General features: G+C 34.5%; 1 protein-coding gene across 5 annotated transcripts in view; it reads left to right on the top strand.

The window, feature by feature from the left end:
• Positions 1 to 14,210, top strand: part of LOC143255763 (protein grainyhead-like) — a 122,680-nt gene that overhangs the window by 55,439 nt on the left and 53,031 nt on the right. Inside the window, exon 2 of one of the 5 annotated variants that reach the window (XM_076511944.1) lies at positions 6,933 to 6,989. The exons of the other annotated variants lie outside the window; for them this stretch is intronic. The gene's annotated coding sequence lies outside the window, so the exon portion shown is untranslated. The remainder of the gene's footprint in view (positions 1 to 6,932; positions 6,990 to 14,210) is intronic. 5 annotated transcript variants of the gene reach the window in all.

Here is a 14,210-nt window from a genome sequence, read left to right as displayed (position 1 = left end):
AACCCTTTGACTACTTGAATCAAATAGCGAGGTTTGACTATTACGACGTTTTTGCGGCGATGGGATGCGAACTATGGATCAGCAGATCTACATTCAGCACATTAACCACTAAGCAACGCTAGGTTGAAATCTGTAAAAACAAAAAATACTTTTACAATCTTCTATTTCTAAACAAATCCTTCTACCATTGGGTTTTAACCATTTATCTGTTGTTATCGTGACCATCGAAATATAAATCCGTAACTTTGCTTAGTGTACTTGGACAGCTTGATTTTTCTTTATTATATACTGTCCAGACGTAAAAAGAATTCTTTATTTCATAACTCGATAAACTTGGAGACAAACATCGAAATGCTTTACTTTTAGCTTCAATTTCTAAGAAGAAACAGGAGTTGTTGTCATTTTTGAATTAACATCTGGCGTTAAACCGTTACGCGCATTTGTGTACGAATATTAACTTAAGAAACATGTTAAGTACCATTTTAAATTTCCAGCTAGAATCGTATCATGTAGAACCATGTAAACGAGTCGCATGCCACTTCATCAAGATATTCGATAAGTACCCGAATCCATGGCCATGTATTAAACGATTATTTTCACAATTTTATTTGCAATAAAATCTCAAATAACTCCGTAGCTTTGAAACTATTTTTATAAACGTTTTATGAATGTGGTATAAACTGTACAGGTTAGATAGACATGCATATACTTGCTTAATCTTGTAGAGATTCTGAGCCAGTCGGAAAAATATTTTGCATGAAAATGCACTGATGCACTACTTGGACGTGTTACAAAAACGAAAGTCATGCCTATTTTCGTGAATTCCTGATGACAGTACATTTAACTACAATATCTTCAGCAACATTTTAACGTAAGCGCTAAAATCGTAATTAAGTTTACAGTTTCACCAGTCAATGAATGACCTGACTTAGGTTTGACCAGGATCTCTTACGTTATTCGAAAGAAAGAACCGAGTACATTTGATATAAGCCAGTGAAGCCAACTTGCTACTAGAAGCGTTAGGAACAAGACTTGTTTCTTTGTTTTCGCGCAAAGCTACATGAGGGTTATCTGTACTAGCCGTTCATAATTTAGTAGTGTAAGACTAGAGGGAAGGCAGATAGTAATCATCACCCACCGCCAATTCTTGGGCTACTCTTTTACCAACGAATAGTAGCATTCATTGTTTGTTTGTTTTGAATTTCGCACAAAGCTACACGAGGCTACATCATTACCCACCGACGAAACTCTTGGGCTTTTTTTCCCAACGAATAGTGGGGTTGATCGTCACATTATAATGCCCCAACGGCTGAAAGGGTTAGCATGTTTGGTGTGACGGGGATTCGAACTCGCGACCCTAAGATTACGAATTTAACCATAACCACCTTGTCATGCTCCGTCTAGGAGCAAGACAATTATCGATAAGTATCCTGTAGCCTGTGCAGTGGCACAGTGGTATGTCTGCGGACTTACAACACGAAAAAGTGGGTTTTGATACCCGTGGTGGGCAGAACACAGACAGCCATTTGTATAGCTTTATGCTTAATAAAAACAACAACAGGTATCCCCTATATCCTGTATCTATTAAATAGCTCATGAAATGTCATTTATGACTGCGAACATTCTAATTTAGCTGTCCACATGTCATGAATCATTTTTTTCTGAGCTAAATAAGTTAAAGTTATCCTTACCTTTTGAAAAACACATGGCTGTCTTCGAAACATATAAACTTAACTTTTGGAATAACTTACAAACTATCTGGAATAGTTTCAGGAATGTGACATTAATAGAATTTTCGAGATATATGTTAACAATTTAAAAAAAAATCATTTAGTTACAAAAACAACATTAGAATCAGGTTTCCATAGCATTACCACTTTAAAATAATTAAAATATTCTTTATTAGTTTTTAAAATCTGTTTATCCTTAAAAGTGCAACAGTAACAACAACTTAACCCACTAGTATCTATATATTTTATGACACCCAGTAATAGAAAGGAATTAATAACAGTCCGGGCTCACTTAATATTTATATTTTGTATTCAAGTCCACCATACCGAAACGTTAATAATTCGAATTACCAACAATTTCATAATGTAAAGGGTACAATGAATCTTGGAGAGCCAAAACAAACAAGTGGCGGGAATTATGAGGAATCCTGGACTGTTCAGTTCCGCTTTGCTTTTCATTTTTATCGTTTTGTTTTCAAGGATAATACCTGTGTGAGAACTTTTTTTCTTATCACTCTCGTGCTGTGTTAGTTACTGGATTGTATTCTTTTCACGGTGTTCCGCTTTCAGAAGGAGGAATTGGGTATATGATCCGCCATGACAGCCATGTCTTTAAAGTGTGTCCATATAACTCAGAATAACGTTAAATGTTATCAAAGGTTGATCTCCACGATCAACGGGCAAAAACAAGTCAGGCACTACCTGGCTGATCACGTGGCCTGAAACAACTAACAAAGTTTTTGCCAGAGTGTTAAGTATATACTTTTAACGGTTGATTCGGCACTTAGTGATCAATCATACGGGTAGGTTGCGAAGTTAAAGAAAAGGAATTTTGCTTTTGTTTCATTCCATCTTTCTTTACATCCGTTTTCCAGACAGTTGAAAAACTGTATTATTAATAATGTCTAGCAGCCTCGAGATTTTAAGCAACACCGTATATATTATTTCTTGTTTCGCAATGTCAGATCTATGTAGATCGATTTATCGAACATATATGTGTGTGTGTGTGCGTGCGCGTAACAATAAAAAATTTGCAGTAAAATATTCAAATAAACTACAATACTGAACATTTTAGTCTACGTTAAATGAAAATGTACGTCTACTGAGAATAGGGAAATGTTTAAAGAACCTAATTAAACGCTCCTCTATTTAGTATGTACACCTTATTTCTCTTACATGAGGTATCAAGATTCACAGCTCAGTGGTATGTTTTTAGAAAAATAATGTTTTTGTACAAACATATTAACAATAGTACTTAATTTAACGAAATTCTTGCATCAAAGCCAGCTCAATCTAACATTATCTTTCAAGTATGATCATTGTATTGTATATTCAGCTTCATGAATGAATCATATAAGAATAAAAATTAAGTACCCTCAATTACCTAATTAAAAACACGAAGTCGTTATAATACGAAATAACGTTTAAACCACAAGTGAGTAGGTTTAACCTGTGGAGTTGTGGTTAAATAGTGATAAGAATTGATTTCAGTTGGTTAGTTACAGTACTGTACAAAAGTATTATGACAAAGTCAAAAATTAGATTTCAGGCTACAGAACAGTGATAGATAAATCACAGGAAAACATCGGACTTTTATTAATCTTCATATTTAGTACAACAAAGACTCAGTGGAAGTGCTTGAGTTCAGCAAACAGTTAATATTTTGTGTGTACCCTTTCATGCTTTGAATAACTGCAGACAATCTTTCAGGCATTTTTGCAACATATCTAACCAAAACGTTCTTTAGAATTTTACTCCAGATGTACCTAATACACTCCCATAAAGTTTCTTTTGAAGTAACTTTTGATTTGTCAAGTATTTTGATCTATCAAATTCCAGATCTGCTCAATTGGGTTGAGATCAGGGATCTATGGGGGTGATTGCACCACTTGAATGACTCCAGTAGCTTTTTTCTTAGCTAAGTAATTTCTTCGTAGGTTGAATGAGGGGTCATTACCTTCTTGGTAGTAGGATATTTTACCTATAATATGCAAATCACTGTGTATATCGTGATGGATCAATATCTAATAGTACTTGTGCTGTTCCATTATTCCATCTGTTTTTCAAATATCTCCTGTCGTTTCAGTAGAAAAACATCCTAAAACCATCATACTGCCTCCCCCATGTTTCTTGGTAGGTGCTATGAATTGAGGTAAGAATCTTTCATCTTTCTTCTATCAGACGTACAACATACGCTTTGAACTAAATATTTCAGACTTGGATCCACAACACTCTTTTCCAATCGTCAACAGTCCAGTTTTATACTTTTTACCAATTTTCAGTCTCTTGACAATACTTGGAGATTGAAGTAAATGTTTTCTAACTAACACAAATATACCATTCTCATTAAGACTTCTTGATACTGTAGATGTGGACAATTTTCTGTCATCTTGTACTTGGTTGTTTATTTCATGCTTGACATAAGTAGCAATTTTTCTTCTGTCCCAAAGGCTGCATAAATGAAGATACTTAACATCAGTATCATTGAGTTTAGGTGTTCTGGCACTTCCTTTACTATTTTCAAACTTACCTGTTTCAGGCTCACGATCTAGGGTGTACTTGACAGTTTTAAGGAACATTTTAAGTCTACAGAAATTTGTCGGTGAGTCCAACTAGCATCATGTAAAGCTTTTATGTGAACTCTCGGATCTGTTGATAATTGTCTACGCTTATTGGGCTATGGCATGAAAACAAAACTATAATGTTATAATGTTAAACACGTTTTATCAGGGTTTGTTTGTGGAGCACTATTAAATTGATTTCTTCTAGCATATACCGGTACCATATGCTAGATAAGACATTCTATGAGTTACCATGACAGTTAGTTCGGACCCTTAATTTGATTAGTATGTTCATTCAAGCAGAACCCTTATAACATGGCCTTGGTATAAGTATATGGAAATTCTAAAGAATGATAAATATTCTTACCCTGGCTCATTCAATTGTCAACAGGAATCAGTGAAGCATTACCATAGTGCTGAAATTTACATTTCATAATGACATGGAAGAATTAGTCCCATGAAATGGAAGAAAAGACAAAATATTTTTTGTCCTAACACTTTTGCACATTACTGTAGGTTAAGCACAAAACTCTCCTAAGATTTTAGAACTGAATATATTACGCAACTAATTAGATTACTATCCCCTGGCGGTAAGTTATTGATATTCGTGATTAACGAAAGGACATGAAAAGCTGCTTTCCTTACATGTACCTGTCAGAAACAAACATAGAAATTACAAAACACAAAACGTGAAACCGTAAATTTGCATGTATCTCCGCGTGGATGCAACAAACGCCATGCCAAATTTGGTGAAGATCCATCAACAGTGGGCAAAGTAGTGGTAAGAAAAAGGCTAAAAAGTCCATAAAAACTGCAAAATATAGAGTAAAAATATGTGTGTATCCCTGCATGGAACTAATGGACATCCATATCAATTTTGGTGAAGATCGATCTACATCCTGTGAAGTATTTACATGGACAGGCAGCAGACAATACTGTTATATTTATATAGATAACTGAATCGTCTTGCCAGAGCTATAAAAGTATGTAATTCGACGTGAAAAAAGTAACATCGAAACTTGGAATTTATACGGTTTTATTACATACCTGTTTTTTTATGTTTTAGCAGAAAACTCATGCACACGTGGACTTAATGAATAGTTAGGAAAATATGAAGGTCCAGAAATGGCTGTCCCTGTCCATAATGTTCACCTCTTGACCAGGAAAGAGTCAGAGTTCAAGATGATGCCGTTGAACACGCACCACACTTTCAGCTATGGGTGCATTATGAAAGTGACAATCAGTTCCATTATTCGGTTTAAAAAGTCAGACAAAGCTCTGTGACCACCCATAGTTCTCTGACCTTTTGTTATAAAAATAAACCTATGTTAGAAGTGAAAGTTCTAATGTGTCGTTAGAAAAATAAACCTATATTATAAGTTAGAGTTCCAGTATACCTGACAACTGTCGACTGTTAATTTTTATATACATATTGATAATTAAGTAAAATCGATTAGTTTTATGATTAGCTTTTAGTTTGCCAGAGAATTTAAAACAAGCAGCGATAACACGTAGAGATAATGGAAATTGTCCAGCATTACTCTTGAAATAGAAAATCCTTTATTAACATAGTAGTTAACAAATGTAAACAAAATCCAAAGTCGCTGTTTGTTAGAACTTTCATTTACGACGTGAATATATTTTTCTAACGATACACTGGATTTGTCACTTATGACTTATGTCTGTTTTTTTAACTACGTGTAAGAACGTAATTATCTGTTACTAGAGAGCTTGCAGTGTAGCGAAAGTATCACGTATATAGTTCTTTCTGATCACGTAAAATCATTCCATGTTCATTGTTTATTCTCCCATTTCGTTGTATCTGCCAAATTTGGCAAGTAGCATTGGGTATAAATCTATAGTATTGTATAGGTTATTGGTTTCGGTGATATTAACTCAAAAGATAACGTTATGGTAAAAAAAAAATACAAACTAGAAAACTATTATTCTCGGGGGCAAATGGGATCCCCAATATATAAACATGTTACAGGTGTTTAAAAGGGGGAGGGAGAAATAGAGGTGTACACATGCTGCAAATTATAATCTTCATACGGCCATGACATTTTGAAAAAGTAAAGATAGGAAATTAGTGTTGCATAGTTGATGTTACTTACATATATATAATACAGTCAAAACTTAAGTTTAGATAATGTGTAAGTATAGTTTATGTGATATGTAATTACAGTTTGTATTAATTGTGTTAAAGATACTTTAACTGAATCTTATTTATCTTATACTTATTCAACTTGTATACTTTAAAATTTTAAAGTCTACTTAACGTTTACAGTTAGTTACATTCAGGGGGTTCTATTCCCCTTAGAGTCTACGAGGAGTCTTTCCCCTTCAGTCTCCATGTTTGCCCTTAAAATTTGGTAACGAACAGATAACCAGAATATATCCAAATTTTGTGTAGAACACAAATCCCAACTGAAGTTCTTTTTTAAATTAAAATCTGTGTTATGTTAGTATATCAGAACGTTGCACTTAGAATTTGGATAATACAAATGGAGTACAGACATGTTCCACCAACTACAATTCCCTGTATAATTGTGGTATAATTAAGGAAAATAAAGTTAGCTGTAGTGTGTTTACATTTACATTTTCTCTTTTCATCGAATCCCCTTTTTTCCCTTTTCCCCAGAAAATAGCGCCCACGAGATGTTTCCCCTGACAAACCTGCATTGGTATCACTGTCTACGTGAGTAACCAGCTTCAATCATGAGAATATTTATCTGTTTTTGTCTTTAATAAATATAATATGTTGTGGTTTATCCTTGTTTTGAGTACGACATATTTCTTTCACTGGGTTATCGTGCTAGTTTCCTGAAGCAACTGTGTGGAAACTATTATGTTGGTAACAATATGCAATTTCTATTTGATATTCGCTTCCTTAACTGACTAAAATTTACTGACTTTAATAATAGGTAAATACACAATTCTGTGTAAAGCAATCTAAAATAAAGTTTAGATCCATTGCCGCTATTGTTTCATAGTTGTGCGAGTCCGGCATCCGAAGGTCGCGGGTTCGAATCCCGGTTGTATCAGACATACTCGTCCTTTCAGCTGTGGGGGCGTTATAAGTTGACGGTAAATCCCACTATTCGTTGGTAAAAGAGTAGCCCAGGAGTTGGCGGTGGGTGGTGATGACTAACTGCATTCCCTCTAGTTTTACACTGCTAAATTAGGGATGGCTAGCGCAGATTGCCCTCGAGTAGCTTTGCGCAAAATTCACAACAAACATCGTAGTTGCGAATCTAAACATCAGTTTAAATTATTAGTTGTATTATATGGAATACAACTACATTAATTTGTCGTTTATTTGTCATTAAGCACTAAGCTACACAATGGACTATCTGTGATTTGTAAACCGCTGGTATCGAAGCCTGATTTTTAGTTTTTAAACTTACTCTGAGCAACCGGAATAACTCTGACATCAATAAAAACCATTTTTCAGAGTGTGGCAAGTTCAGGCTTTCTAGAGTTTTAAAAGACTGAGTTACATTAGATCTTTGCTTCAAGTTAAAGGCAAAATACTGCACTTTGAACAAAGCGTACAAAACAAAATCCACAAAATCTTATGAATTTTCTCTATATCTTCACTTGGTATTTGTTCGTACAGAGCAGTTTATGTCCAAACTCAATGCACTGCCAACTGTTTGTGCGAATAATATGCTTTCTCGTCAGATTATGATTGTCGTACGAAATATCTTACGTTACTTTATGAATGACCAGATAATAGTTTTATCTTTGTCGATACAACAAACCCTCAGGTAGTATGTTGTTGTTTTTTGGACCTCAGTTTTATAACTAGATACTGATGAAAAATCGGCGATTCATTGTTATGAAAGTGTTTTTATTGTAAAGTAATTTGAAGTTATCTTTATAACCTGACTTTTTTTTTTTTTTATCGAAATTCAACCGGAAGTGTGAGACAATGAAGCCCTTAGTTCAGTCACTTAAAATCATTGGAACTAATACCACGCTATTGATCTATGTTTGTGATTGGTTTATTGGTTGGTCGATTTTTAATTTCGCGCAAAGGTATACGAGAGCTATCTGCGCTAGTCCTCTATAATATAATAGTGAAAAACACCTAGTTTGTTTGGTTTGTTTTGAATTTCGCGTAAAGCTACACGAGGGACATCTGCGCTAGCCGTCCCTAATTGTGCAGTGTAAGACTAGAGGGAAAGCAGCTAGTCATTACCACCCACTGCCGACTCTTGGACTACTCTTTTACCAACGAATAATGGGATTCACCGCACATTATAGCGCCCCTACGGCTGAAAGGGCGAGCATATTTGGTGAGACGAGAATTGGAAGTCGAGCGCACTAACCACCTGGCCATGCCGAGCCACTGTTTAGCTTTGATGTAGAAACACAAATTTAGGGCTTGATAAATATAAATATAACCATATGAAAATATCAGATTGAAACTTGTCTTGGAATCAGATTAGTAACCATCATAGGCATGGTATGGCCAGGTGGTTAGAACACTCGACTCGTAATATGAGGGTCGCGGGTTTGAATCCCTGTCACACCAAACATGCTCGCCCTTATAAAATTACGGTCGATCCCACTATTCGTTGGTAAAAGAGTAGCCCAAGAGTTGGCTGTGGGTGGTGATTACTAGCTTCCTTCCCTCTAGTCTTACATTGCTAAATTAGGAACGGCTAGCGCAGATAACCCTCGTGTTAAAACAAAAACAAACAAACCCATCAAAGCAAAACATATTATGGGGAAACGGAGAAGAAAAGAAGCTGCAATGGAATCATTGTAGTACGAAGGTTTGTGTTAAAAAGGATTCAAACAATTGACAGGATATTAAAAATTTAAACGGTTACGATCAAAAATCAGTACTCTAATATGAAATATCATTTAACACGTTATGTTTTTTAATATAACACTTGAACATTTACATATTTATTTAAACGTTTACTTCCATATATATATATATTTAAGAAAAAACGAAAATAAGGATTTTATAGACAAACTAATTTTGTCGATCGTGTGAAAAAAACCCAAAAAACATCCGTTAAAACCAGTTCAGATTAATTGTTCACAGAGAAGCCTTAGGGAGAATTACTCAGACAACAACATGATTTTATAAGACAGACGGGCTCTCTTATATTTATATAGTTACTTGTTCACCCGTCGTTGAATGTGTAGGTAGTATTTACAAAGAAATTTGGTCTACACGTAACTATTTGTCCTTAAGCTAATATAACCTGTCCACTCTTTGCTTATCTCGCAAACATAATGTGCTCGGCGATCGATTTTTTGTAGTTCCTACTAACTAGTAGCTTATAGAGAATTCCATTAGTTTTAACGTACGTGTTTAGTATGGATGTTCTTTACCCGTGTTTTGCGATTTACAGTAGTTTTGGTTAATAAATCAATTACTAATATGAAATATCATTTAACACGTTATGTTTTTTAATATAACACTTGAACATTTACATATTTATTTAAACGTTTACTTCCATATATATAATTTGACAGTAATATCAAAAGTTTTTATAAATAAAAGTTAGCCAACATTATATTAATAATTTAGTATGTTTGAAAAGTAAATACGATATGCAAAAATTCACCAAAAAAACAAAAAAACACACGTACACACACTCATATAAAAACACACGTTCACACACTCATATAAAAACACAACAATGGCTGCTCTAAACGTTTATAAGTCTTATTAGCTGTTCCAAGGCAATTTTTAAACTTCGTGGTTTTTCTTCATTTAAATTGAGAACCCTAAGGAATATTATTCAACATATGATGTCTCATAATCACAACAAAATGGGAAACAAATTTATAATTCGATGTATTACCTAGCCGACTTTCGAAGAATATATGTCAAAGTTGAGTGACGAAAATCATCGAAGATAAATGGTTCACTTGTACCGTTAGTGAGCTACACGGATTATTTGTTAGTCGTTAATTAGAAATGCCGGATGAGGGCGCTTCGTTGTTTAACAAGAATATCTGCAATGCTCTGATTTCATTTCTCTCATGCTGACAGAGCAATGTTTCATATCTACTTTCTCACTGACTCACCTTTTCTTGTCATTTCCGTTAATGGCAAATAATCTGTTTATAAAATGCAAAGTGCCTCGTTGTGGTATTTTTTTGCGAGGTAATTTCCTTTTCACATACATTAAAAGGCTTTATCATCTTCACTACTGGATAAGCAAAGTACTTGCGGAAAAGGTACCCAGAATCTTTGTTCAAAAATAAGCTAAATACTGAAGATTGGTAGGTAAAGTATAAATATATATATATGTGTGTGTCTGTGTGTGATAAAATATAGGGAAATATATTTCTTTTTCGCATTAAAATTTCACAAAAACTACAGAGCTTTAGCCAAGTCTCAGGATTGCTAGCTTGGAATGTAAGCTGGTAAGCTGCTATTATATGACCTTTCTTTTTTCCTCAGGAAAGAGACAGACATGTTTGCATGTGCACGCTAGGATTCGAGGTAGAACATACAAGCTTAATGAATAGATGCCTTATTGTTTCAAAAGTTAACCTTAGGGCCACCCCCTCGAGGCGACTGCTAATAAATATGTGATAGTGTGAGACCAGAAGGACATCCATCAGCATCTCATCCACCTGTATTCGTGTAATCTAAAGAGTCGTACCACCAGAGGGCGGTCAGTGAACTGACCTCGAATACAGTGTAGTTTAATCGTGTTTCCTCATGGGCTGCTTGAAGACAATTTTAATCAAATACCCTTTTCCAAACTGCGTGCTGTTGACGAAAGCGGCGAGAAAAGTCTACAAAAAAAAAATCCAAACTGTTTTTAGAACACCAAACAGATTACAGGGGGTGAAATTCGTGACCAAAATTTACTGACGAAGTTGAGCTCACACAGAACTGTCTAAAGAACGATGTCATACTAATTTACTCTCATGATATGTTTATTTAAGACGGTCCCCCACGTTCTTATTGCATCACCTAGTGTTTTTCTTCTGCTTCAAATTATTATTCATGTCGCACACATGTTGTGTGCTTATAGACCAATTATTAGCTCAAACATCTTTAAATTAGTAACCAGTCATCAACCACAGTGACCATTATATGTAACCTCTTCGGGCAAGTATTAATTAGAACGGTCAATATTGGCAACATTATACATATATATATTAATATAAAATTACTGCTGTTTTTAACAACTGATTAGCTTCTCATCTCCGTTACAATTTTCATGGGATAATTAACGTTATGTTTTGTTTTTTCTTTTATCGTGAGCATTCCCAGCTTCTCAAAGACCTTCGGTCTTTTTTTATTATACTATTACAATGATTGACATTTTGGGATAAACTGTAAAAAAAATTAAATGTACTTTCATAATAAATAACCCTCTTACTTGCTGAATATTCTCATCCTTTCAGTCTTGGGGACTTTATTATCTACGGTCAATCACAATATTCGTTAGAGAAAAAAAAAAAGAGTAGCCTGAGAGTTGGCGGTTGGTGCTGCCTACCGATTCTTTTCTCTATGCTTGCTAGTTTAAAATTAGAGATGCCAGCAGGTATTCTCAGTAGTTTTGCTATAAACAAAACAAATAAATAAATAAAGTAAATATAACACATTAGAAATATGGTCTGAAGGTAAATAGTTTTAAAACAAATTGAAATTTCTCAGTTTCCTGAGTTTTTATACAGTAGCATTTCATTTATTGTGTTTTACAGCAGCAAGTTTTCATTTTAATTTGCTCTTATGGTTAGTATGCTTGTTTGCTAAACGAAGGGTTCGAGGCTCGAGACGTGATCATTTGTAGAAATGGTGCTTAACTGTGTTAATGTAGATGGTCCAAGAAGCAAAACACTCTATTTATCTGCGCGATGAATTATACTACGAAACCTTTACATGCGGATTCTAATTATTGCTTATATTTAATGGATTACGATAAGTATGACTAAAGTCATGATTCTGTAATATTACACTACCGCTGTTTTTACTGCACATCATACCCGTAATTCAGGGAAACCAGAAGTGTATCGAAAGACTTGTCATGGTTTCAACATATGAACTTACTGGTGACATTGTACTTTAATTATAGGCCAACGTTTTATGAGGATTATTTTTACATATCTTATTTTACTCTACCTTGACGTTATATGGCGATAGGACAAAAGCTATTTGATTTGCACTTGTCGCAATAGCAGTATTTGTCATCGAGCTTTATGTATATGTTTATGGGCTTTATTATTGTTCGTCAAATCCTGGCAACACAAACAGTCAAGTAGACAGATACCTTCGAAGAGATTTCTGTAAGAATTAAGTTATGTAAGGCTCTGGTTAGGCTATGAGACTTAAGGAAATGATATTCTTTGCAACAGAAACTTGAGCAATTTAATCCTGTATTACATAGTTTGTCAACTGTAAAATTAAAACAACAATCATGACAAAGGTTACAATATAAAGAAGTCATTAAAATTGCTGGATTTTTCAATAAAGCGATTTCCATCCAGGTCTAGGCGAATAGGAAATCTTCTTATTTGCAAGCTAATATCGTCTTGATTTTAAAACTCCTATTTCAGTTTATGACTTCACAAGAAAGTAAAAGTTTATGGAAGGTACAAATGTTCAGTTAAAAATCGATGGTCAACACAACTGAAAGAACGTAATGTCTGTCTAGAAGATAATACTATGTATTAACTGTACTTCCACAAATGATGTTTCATGTCGTGTACTTGTCCTTGGACTACAGTTTTGATCGGCGGTCGTGCTTAGTTTGATGACCACGATTTCCCATTGTTATCCGATCCTACAGTTTTCTTTGCAACAAGATTTTGCTAAGTGAGAAGAGGTTAATTCTGGACCACACCACTTTGGCAAATTTTTACGGATCTTATTCGTTGAGTTCTAAAACCACTTTTACAGACCTAAGCAATAAACGTCAGTTTGAACTGCGTCAGAGGCTTTGGCAGATATATGGTTGAATGGGATTTTCATGACTAAAATGTTTTCTATTCATCTTTTTTATCATGAAAACAACTCTTGATTTCTGGGTGTTGCTGGAAAGGTGAATTTTTTACTCGTGACCTTTTGTCATCTTCAAATTCCTTGTTCTTTCCTTATTACCAATACCAATACTGTAGCATCGTTACAGTAACGTTGTTAGCTCTGATGAATTTCGTTATTAACCACAGACTTTAACTTTTAAGGTGAGGGAATTGCACGAGATTGAGTGTGGTTTGGAGGTTGTTACTTTTCTGTATGCACTACCCTGCGAATATATCTGATTCAATATAACACTAATTCCTCCCAACTATATGATTATGCCTCAACACAGATAATTTTAGCATTTTTATCCAGTCATAATACCTGCCAACTGTATTATTTTACTGTCAAATAGTTGGGAGTTTGTCGTTATCCATCTATATAAGTGCTACATATCTCGTCACTCGTTCCTACAAGGGATCAAAGATTTATAGATAATTTTTTACACTAACGAAACTCAGAATGCAGCACATGTTTAAACAGGATCTCCTGAAAGCCTTGGGAGATTGCGTACTTAAATGTATGCCTCATCGGCAGTTGATATAGAGCTAACCTTTGACTTCAGGTAGTGTGCGAGAAAGAGTTTCTTTTATCATTGAACGCCTTGAGGTATTGGCTCAGATCGAAATATTTTAGTATCTCATGGCTAGAAGCTCTTGAACTTAGTTTTGGCATTTTAACTATTAATTCGCTATAGCTTGAATGCTTAAAACATATATCGTTTTGAATGTTTAACGAAGACCACAAAATTTATACTTTGTGTACAATAAATTAAGGAATTTTGGAAATGTATATCTGTTTACATTCACGAATTATCTAATAAAAATTTGATAAGTTTTGACAACAGTGATAAAGAATAACGGCTCGGAAAAAAACATGAATATTAAAATAAATGCAGTTTGCTATAAC

The sequence above is a fragment of the Tachypleus tridentatus genome, chromosome 7, assembly GCF_004210375.1.
Source record: "Tachypleus tridentatus isolate NWPU-2018 chromosome 7, ASM421037v1, whole genome shotgun sequence".
In the NCBI taxonomy this organism is placed as follows: domain Eukaryota; kingdom Metazoa; phylum Arthropoda; class Merostomata; order Xiphosura; family Limulidae; genus Tachypleus; species Tachypleus tridentatus.
This window is presented reverse-complemented; position numbering and strand designations above follow the sequence as displayed.